This window comes from Podarcis pityusensis, assembly GCF_964106645.2.
Source record: "Podarcis pityusensis genome assembly, chromosome: 8".
NCBI lineage: Eukaryota > Metazoa > Chordata > Lepidosauria > Squamata > Lacertidae > Podarcis > Podarcis pityusensis.
The window spans coordinates 2,608,597-2,617,973 of NC_138033.1; the positions used below are offsets into that span (position 1 = coordinate 2,608,597).

At 48.3% G+C, this 9,377-nt stretch overlaps 1 protein-coding gene across 2 annotated transcripts in view; it reads right to left on the reverse strand.

Annotated features, from left to right (window-relative positions):
* Window positions 1-9,362, reverse strand: part of SAMD4B (sterile alpha motif domain containing 4B) — a 34,347-nt gene extending 24,985 nt beyond the window's left edge. For both annotated transcript variants that reach the window (XM_081018806.1, XM_081018805.1), the window contains exon 1: window positions 9,204-9,362. The gene's annotated coding sequence lies outside the window, so the exon portion shown is untranslated. The remainder of the gene's footprint in view (window positions 1-9,203) is intronic.
* Window positions 9,363-9,377: the final 15 nt, after the last annotated feature.

Genomic DNA, 9,377 nt, shown 5'->3' on the forward strand with positions numbered 1-9,377 from the left:
TGTTGATGGCAGTGGAGGGGGCTACCATCAGTGGGGATTCAGCCTGCATCACTATCATCCAGCCACGCTTCTGAACAAGAAGTTCTGTACTGGGGCAGTGTCGCTGGACTCATCTCCTGGTGCCAGGGCCGGCCCACCCATTAGCTGTTATTAGGCAGTTACCTCAGGTGGCAGGCTGGCAAGCGGTGGTGGGTGCCATTTTCTGTTTTGCCTCTTGTGGCAAAATGTCCGGCCCTGGCTGGTGGAGCTTCTTTTGGCCCAGGCAAAGAGAGACCTCTGCCTCGTCCAAACCCAATGCAGTGGGTTGTGGGGCTGGAATGTAGCCCAAGAGAATGAAAGTGAAGATGAAGCATAATTCCACTTTGCGGCCCTCAACGGCCTCCACCCAGTATATCCAGTATACCTGAAGGATATACTGCCATTGTTCAGCCTGGACACTGAGGTCCAGCTTTAAGGGCCGTCTGGCAGTTCCCCCACTGTGAGAAGCAAAGTTACAGGGAACCAGGCCGAGGGCCTTCTCGGCAGTGGCGCCCTCCTTGTGGAACACCCTCCCATCAATAGACATTATATAATGTCTATTGCCTATTAATGTCTATTATATAATAGACATTACAAATTTCCAGATACTGGGTTGCCTTCAGATGTCTTCTAAAAGTCAGATAGTTGTTTATCTGACTTTTAGAAGACATCTGAAGGCAATCCCGTATTGGGAAATTTTTTAATGTCTATATGTTCTACATTTTTTAATGTGCTGTAAGTCTCCCAGAGTGGCTGGGGAAACCCAGACAGATGGGCAGGGTATGAATAATAAAATAATTGTTGTTGTTGTTGCAGGCACCGTCCGCCAAGAGGGAAAACATTATCAACACTCAACCAGGGCTCTGTCCGGCTTTGCAAGCCAGACAGGATTCGGAAACCCCCAAAGTTTCTGAACATATAATGGCAACAGCCCCAAGCTTAAAGAACGTAAGAGGGGTTTTGGTGGATCAGATTGAAAGGTCTATCTAGTTTTAGTCCAACATCCCGTTCTGGCAGTGGCCACCCAGGAACTCCAAAGGGAAGCCCAAAAGGAGGACCTGGGTGCAACAGCACTCTCATCTGCAACTCCCAGCAAATGGCATTCAGAGGCATGTTCTCTTCCTGGTCCTGGAGATAATTTCATAGAATCATAGAATCCTAGAGTTGGAAGAGACCACAAGGGCCATCGAGTCCAACCCCCTGCCAAGCAGGAAACACCATCAGAGCACTCCTGACATATGGTTGTCAAGCCTCTGCTTAAAGACCTCCAAAGAAGGAGACTCCACCACACTCCTTGGCAGCAAATTCCACTGTCAAACAGCTCTTACTGTCAGGAAGTTCTTCCTAATGTTTAGGTGGAATCTTCTTTCTTGTAGTTTGGATCCATTGCTCCGTGTCCGCTTCTCTGGAGCAGCAGAAAACAACCTTTCTCCCTCCTCTATGTGACATCCTTTTATATATTTGAACATGGCTATCATATCACCCCTTAACCTCCTCTTCTCCAGGCTAAACATGCCCAGCTCCCTTAGCCGTTCCTCATAAGGCATCGTTTCCAGGCCTTTGACCATTTTGGTTGCCCTCCTCTGGACACGTTCCAGTTTGTCAGTGTCCTTCTTGAACTGTGGTGCCCAGAACTGGACACAGTACTCCAGGTGAGGTCTGACCAGAGCAGAATACAGTGGCACTATTACTTCCCTTGATCTAGATGCTATACTCCTATTGATGCAGCCCAAAATTGCATTGGCTTTTTTAGATGCTGCGTCACACTGTTGGCTCATGTCAAGTTTGTGGTCAACCAAGACTCCTAGATCCTTTTCACATGTACTGCTCTCAAGCCAGGTGTCACCCATCTTGTATTTGTGCCTCTCATTTTTTTTGCCCAAGTGCAATACTTTACATTTCTCCCTGTTAAAATTCATCTTGTTTGTTTTGGCCCAGTTCTCTAATCTGTACTAGTCATCGTGACTAGTAGCCATGGGGCTAGCTTTAGCATCCAATTTCTCCCCGAACCACAACCCTGTAGAGCAGTGGTTCCAGATTTGCTAAATACTGTGGACCGCCTGTTGTTCAAAAGCCAAGCCATGGGCCCTCTACTTTTGAAAATGTTGGCATCTCTATGGTAGGTTTTGCTATGTGGATGGTGGCACAGATCTCCTGGAGTCTGTGGACCATCAACTGGGAGCCACTCCTGTAGAGCAATTGTGCCTAAAACTTTCGATACTAGCTACAGGTGGCGACTATTTTAGGCACGTCCAACTGAAGCACGATTGCTAAAGCACAGGTACTTTGGGACGTGGAAGAGGGCAGAAAGTGGGCATAATGGGGGCTAAGGATAGACATCCCCATTCCACGCGAAATGGTCGCTGCCTGTACTAAGAGTTTTGCTTTTGGTTTACAATGGTACCTCGGGTTAAGTACTTAATTCATTCTGGAGGTCTGTACTTAACCTGAAACTGTTCTTAACCTGAAGCACCACTTTAGCTAATGGGGCCTCCTGCTGCTGCTGCGCTGCTGGAGCACAATTTCTGTTCTCAACCTGAAGCAAAGTTCTTAACCAGAAGCACTATTTTTGGTTTAGCAGTGTATGTAACCTGACGCATATGTAACCTGAGGTACCACTGTATAAGATACGATACAATAATCTTTATTGTCATTGTCCCATACAGAACAACAAAATTAAAAATCTACATAAAACATTCAAAACCCAACAAGCCTGCTATTCCAACCTAGTTAGCCCCCTAAAAACTCTGATACCCCATTTTTAAATACAATATACACCCATAGAGACTCCTTACACTGCGTTTAAAACCAAAATCGCATTTGGGTAAAAACTGTTTCTCAGGCGGCTAATCCTAGTCTTTATAACCCTGTACCTTCTTCCAGAAGGCAGAAGCTGAAAGAGATCATTTCCTGGGTGTGCACTATCCTGCGCTATCTCTGCGGCTTTCTTATGGCACCTGGAAGCATAGATTTGATCCAAGGTGGGTTTCAGCTGCATAAGGAATCTGGGGCTAGAACTCTGAACATTATAAGCCCCATCCTAGTAACCCAGCACAAATGTTCTTCACAAAGAATCCAAGTCGGCGCTGGTGGCAGCTTTTCTCTCTGAACCCCAAAGGGGCAATGCTGAAACTGAAGTCTGCTACCCCAACAAACTGGCAACCCATTGAACGGAGGCAGTAGGATGCAGCCTATGCGGCCTGCGGCTGCCTGCCCCTGATCCTGAAACATCCAGGTATCTTAAAAGGCCAGCACGTCCCTGGTTCTCACAGTTGAGCAATCAAAACGTGGGAACAGGGCTGCCAAGAGCTACAAAAAGGACTTTTAAACCAGAATGCAAAAGGCCCGATTCAAAATGAGGTTTCAGGGCTCAGGAGGATGCGTGGCACCATTTCGTGCACGAGAGGCCAGTGACACTACAGCTCTTGATCACAGCAACAGGTGGGACATGAGAGGAAGAGTCAGGTCTGTATTGGCACACTTCTAGCTGACCAAAACTGTGCTAAAGAATAAAGCAGCGAAGGTGAACGGCTCATTAGGAAGAAAGAACGCTGGCCTGGGAAGGGAGAATCTCCGAAGCCTTGATGACTCTCCCTGCTTTACTATCCGTAGTTTGGCTAGCTTTAGTTTTCACATATTGCTCAGCCAGAAAGGAGCCCACACAAAAACAGAGCAATAAGGTTCACCCTGAATTAGGGCTCATCCACACTCTTGCTTGACTTGTCAGACCCGTGGAAAATCCGAAAAAAGCAATTCTGCTTAGCCAAGCTTCAATTCAGCAGGTAAGACTGAACTTTTGCAAGGCACAGCCTTGAAACAACGAGAAAAGCTCTTGGAGCCGGAGGAATTAATCAGTACACAATATGATCAAAATATGGTTCAAGCAAAAGTATGGACAAGCCTTTATTTGTTCACGGGACCCTTTCCAGGTGATTTCCAGAGTGGCTGGGGCAATCCAGTCCAGTGGGCAACATGCAAATAATAAAATTATCACTATTAAATTATTACCTACCTACCTGTGCTTTAGGAATCAAAGTTTGGTTTTTTTTAAAATAAAGTATTTATATACCACTTTATCGTGTAACGAAAAATATCAAAGCGGTATACAGCAAGAATACATAAAACATATAATAAATTTAAACAATTAGCCATTGTGCAAATTTACAAAGAACTCTGGGGCATCCTCCCCACAAAGTTACCAGTACCCTGGTAACCGAAAAGCTCTGCCCGAGCCTAGCCCAATGCTGATATACACACACAAGCCAACTACTCTCTATGGTAGCGCATGCAAGCAAACGGCTTCACAGCTGAAGTGTGCAGAGGAAGGACAAGTGAATGGAAAGACCAGAAGATAAACAAACTTGCCAATCCCAGCCTGTCATGTAATGAAGCCAGCAAAGCAGCTCACGGAACGACAAACTGGATGATGGCCTTCAGGGCCAACATCGTCTCATGCACTCACCCCAATTTCCAACACCCCTGCAAAACTCCCAGAAGTTAAAAACCCAACTACCGTATTTTTCGCTCTATAGGATGCACCCGACCATAGGACGCACCTTGTTTTAGAGGGGGAGAACAAGAAAAAAAAATCTCCCCCTCTCTGCTCAGCGCCCCTTCAGCGAAGCGGCAGGAGAAACGGAGCCCCTTCCATTTCTCCTCCCGCTGGGCTGAAGGGGCGCTGCGCAGCTCTCCCTCTCTGCTGAAGCCAGGAGAGTCTTGCTCTCCCGGCTTCAGCAAAAGGAACCCGAAGCCTCCAGAGCACAGCGGGAACTCGCGCTGCGCTCCGAAGGCTTCAGCGAAAGCAACGCGAAGCCTCCGGAGTGCGGAGGGAGCGCTCCCTCTGCACTTTAGAGGCTTTGCGTTGCTATCGCTGAAGCCAAGGAGCCTGCATTCGCTCCATAGGACGCATACACATTTCCCCTTAATTTTTGGAGGGGAAAAAGTGTGTCCTATAGAGCGAAAAATACGGTAATTGTGAAGTGCAAAGTTTACTCCCTTTGCACTAGTTGGGTCTTCTTGCAAGCCAGGTAAGAGACACACCCACCTTAAAACAGGGTCCAGAACAAATTTCCAATAGACAGTTCAGAATGAGACTTATGGGTCATTTTATAATCTAAGGATACTCAACAGCAGCGCATCACAAAACATATTTCAAGTCAGATAAGCTTTCCCCCAAATAAAGTCTTTTGACAGGCCCTTACATATCCACAGCTGTCATGGACACAGACCGCGTTACTAGTGATACAGAGCATTACAGTAACCGATGACCTCTCCTTCCAAGTTTCTTAATCTGCTTTTGCTCTCTGGCTGCAGTTTCTAGGCAGGCAGAAGAATGGAAGAATCTCAGCCTTCTTATCTCTTGTCCTGACAAATCTGGTTACAGAGTGTTAAATGCAAGATAGGAAGCCTGAGGGAAAAACACAAAGGATGGAACCACAAGCTTCAACCAACCAATAAGGCAAGAAACTTTTGACAATAGGGTTGCCAGTATATATCATGCTTAGTGTTAATAGTTTGTACTGTCACCAGTGACTCCCACAATTGCAGACAAGGCTCCTCAAAAGGTTTACTTGTAACATGTGTAAAGAAAGAAGGATGCCTACAATTTTCAATCAAGAAAAAAAAGTGCACCCATCACCAAAAGCTTGGGAAACTTTGGCCTGGTCATACCAGTCATTAAAGTTCCCTCTTTGCAATATTAACTTGAAGACCCGAAAATAAATGTTCTAAAAAGCACAATTACAGTACAGTACAAAAAGAGAGAGAGAGACTTTCTTCCATACACAAACCCTTTCCACCAGTGATCCCAAGGTATACAAAGAAAACAGCAAGATGTGTTGGAGAGAAGTTAAGCGATTATTTCAGGAGTTAATATTTCACACCTCAGGTGTTGCCATCAGTTTATCTCCTTCAGGCAGGGCAAAACAGCTTTCCACTTCTATACAGAGAGACCAGCATTGTAGTTTATTGATTTAGCAACACAAATAGAAAGCTCTCTTAGAAACCATTCAGAACAAATGGCTGAAAAGAAAGATGGGAGGAAGCCCCAGTACGTTGAGCCTTGAAATTCAGAAAGCACAAGACTCAAACTGAAAGTGTACCAGAAAATTACACCAAGCCCACCAGGGTCATGTGACCAAGAAGAGCTAAATGTGCAACTACCACAAGGTACCAATAAGCCTGCCAAATCCCACCCCCAATGTGTTCAATTCTTGCAGAGAGATGCTCAAGTTCTGCACCAATAGCACACGTTGTCCCCTCTGAGGAGTTGAAGGGTCACCATTCAGCCTAAGTCAGAGCATCCATTTCTCTAAATGCCCAGAGGAAAACTGGGATTTCTATACACATCTTCCCAACCACCTTACAGGTGTCATAAAAGCAACCAATGAGTTTTCATCTATTGAAGGGGAGGGAGAGCACAAGCTTTTGGACTGGGATCATCAGGAAGCAGTCTGAACATACATTTTGCTGCAACAGTTTAAACTTGTGCCTGGGGATAAGAATGTTCCGGCTCTCTTGGAGAAGCCTTTCAAAACTCTCAGGAAACAAACTGACCTGGGAAGAAATTTCCCAATAAGACTCTTAGGTGAACAATGGGCACAGCTGCTTCATTATGATGTGCCCATTTGGTCTAAGGAGTGGCGAGGAGAGGAGAAAATGATGAAAGGCACTTTAAGATCCTTCCAAGTTGTGTTCCAGATGAGAGAAGACAAGGGAAGCTGCTTCTGGAGGTGGGGAGGAGGCTTGCTGAATGTGGAAAGTTCCTGGGCCAGGAGAGAGGTAAATCACTAGATAAGCGTATCATTGGCTGGATAACTGGATTAATAGTTAATGCCCAAACCAAGCGAGGGAGCCTTAAATGTTACTTACTGTAGAAAGAAGGGATTTTAAGTGCAAAGGGCTAATAATGATTATCAGCACAACTCCTGGGCTTTGGGGAGGAAAATGCGTGTGAGGAAAATGCCTAGATTTAAAGAGGGGAATGTTGACTACTGGTCAAAAGGTGGAACTGATGATGGAATGGGGTGGGGAGAAAAGGATGGATGATCTAGGTTAGGAAGAAAGGAGGGTATTCAGTCTCACCTAAAACAAAACACCCAGTATTGGGGCTGGGGCAAAGCTAAGAATGGATACCACAAATTGAGATTGAGAGAGATGGAAATGACAGCCAGCTGTTGGGAGATGCTCTAGGGCTAGATTTTAAGCACTGAGCAAGGAGCAGGGCTAGAGCCTGTCAAAGTCTTCCCTCTAATTTCTATGACTCCAGAACTCACCTTAGGGATTGAAGGTGGAGGAATCCTAAGAGATGGAATACAAACAATGGAGGAGAAAGCACAAGAACACGGCTAGATCAGAGCAAAGGCACACCTAGCCCAGCATCCCTCAGGAAACAGGGCCTGAAAGCAACATCACCATCACCAGCCCAACACTGCCAATCTCCAGGATCTGGTCTGTTGAAGTGCACTGAACCCTGAGCACAGGTTCCCCTTACCCATCACAGGTCCTTGGACGTTGGAATACCTCAGTTGGTAGAACATGGGACTCTTAATTTCAAGGCCATGGGTTTGAGCCCCATATTGGGCAACAGATTACTGCATTGTGGGGTTTGGACAAGATGACCCTCGTGGTCCCTCCCAACTCAACAATTCTATGATCCCCACCTCCACCCAGATATGTCCAACCTTCTCTTAAACCCAGCTTTAATATTGGGGTGGGGGTGGGAGAGAAGAGTATTAAATATATTAAGAGTATTAAATAAATTAAATATATTAAATTTGGGAAAGTGATGAAAAGGGTGTGCAACAGGAGCTGGAATGTGAGGGGTGGGTGACAGGCAAGAAGGGAGAACAGGGGTTCAGGCCTCCCACAGTGCGTATATAACATCAAATACATGCATATCTCTATACTGGGGGTGGCGAAGGGAAGAGGCTTCAGCACCTTAATTTTGGAAAGGGGCGGGTGGGGGTGGTGGGGAGCTGGGGCTGGAATGTGATGGGGTGGGCAAGTGGGGAGGAGGGGAAACGGGCTCAGTACCCTCACCCCCCCCACCAAATTTGCACATGAATAACTCTATATGTGGGGGCAAAGGGGAGGAGGATTTATACCTTAAACTGGGAAAGGGGTAGGTGGGGCTGGAATGTGATGGGGTGGGCAAATGGGGAGGAGGGAAAACAGAGGCTCAGCACCCCCCCCCAAATTTGCAAATGAATGCCTCTATATGTGGGGGCAAAGAAAAGGGGATTTAACACCTTGAACTGGGAAAGGGGTGGGTGGGGCTGGAATGTGATGAGGTGGGCATGTGGGGAGGAGGGAAAACTGGGGTTCAGTACCCTCACCCCCCACCCAATTTGCACATATGTGGGGGCAAAGGGGAGGAGGATTTATACCTTAATTTGGGAAAGGGGCGGGTGGGGGTGATGGGGAGCTGGGGCCGGAATGTGATGGGGTGGGCATGTGGGGAGGAGGGAAAACAGAGGCTCAGTCCCCCCCCCCAAATTTGCAAATGAATGCCTCTATATGTGGGGGCAAAAGAGAAGGGGACTTAACCCCTTAAACTAGGAACGGGATGGGTAGTGGTGATGGGGAGCTGGAGCTGGAATGTGATGGGGTGGGCAAGTGGGGAGGAGGGAAAGCTGGGGTTCAGTACCCTCACCCCCCCACCCAATTTGCACATATGTGGGGGCAAAGGGGAGGAGGATTTATACCTTAATTTGGGAAAGGGGCTGGTGGGGGTGATGGGGAGCTGGGGCTGGAATGTGATGGGGTGGGCAAATGGGGAGGAGGGAAAACAAGAGGCTCAGTACCCCCACCCAATTTGCACATGAATGCCTCTATATGTGGGGGCAAAGAAAAGGGGATTTAACACCTTAATTTGGGGAAGGGGCGGGTGGGGGTGATGGAGAGCAGGGCCTGGGGTGTGAGGAGGCCCCTCCCAGCCCCCCTAAAGTGTGTCTATTTCCACATCTTTATACTGGTGGGGCGGGGGGCTCGGGAAGGGGCGTGTCCGCCGCCCAGCCCCTCCCCTGTGGGCGGGGCCTCCTGCACCTCCTGAGGACCACTGGGGAGGGGGAGGGGCCCTCAGGGCGGGGAGGGGGTGGGGGAGGGGGCGAGGCCCGCGGCTCCCCCTCAGGGCCCGCTCCCCCTCCGCCGTCGTCGTCCCCACCGCTCCCCGGCGCCTCACTCACCGTCTCCGCGGCCCACTGCGGCCCCTCCGGGGAGAGGCAGAGGGAGGCGGGCAGGCAGGGCCGGCGCAAACACGCAAACACACGCACAGCGCCAGATACCACACACTCCAGAGGGCGGCGCGCGACGTCACAACGCACGGCGACGTCAGCGCGCCCGCGCCGGACCCGCCCTCC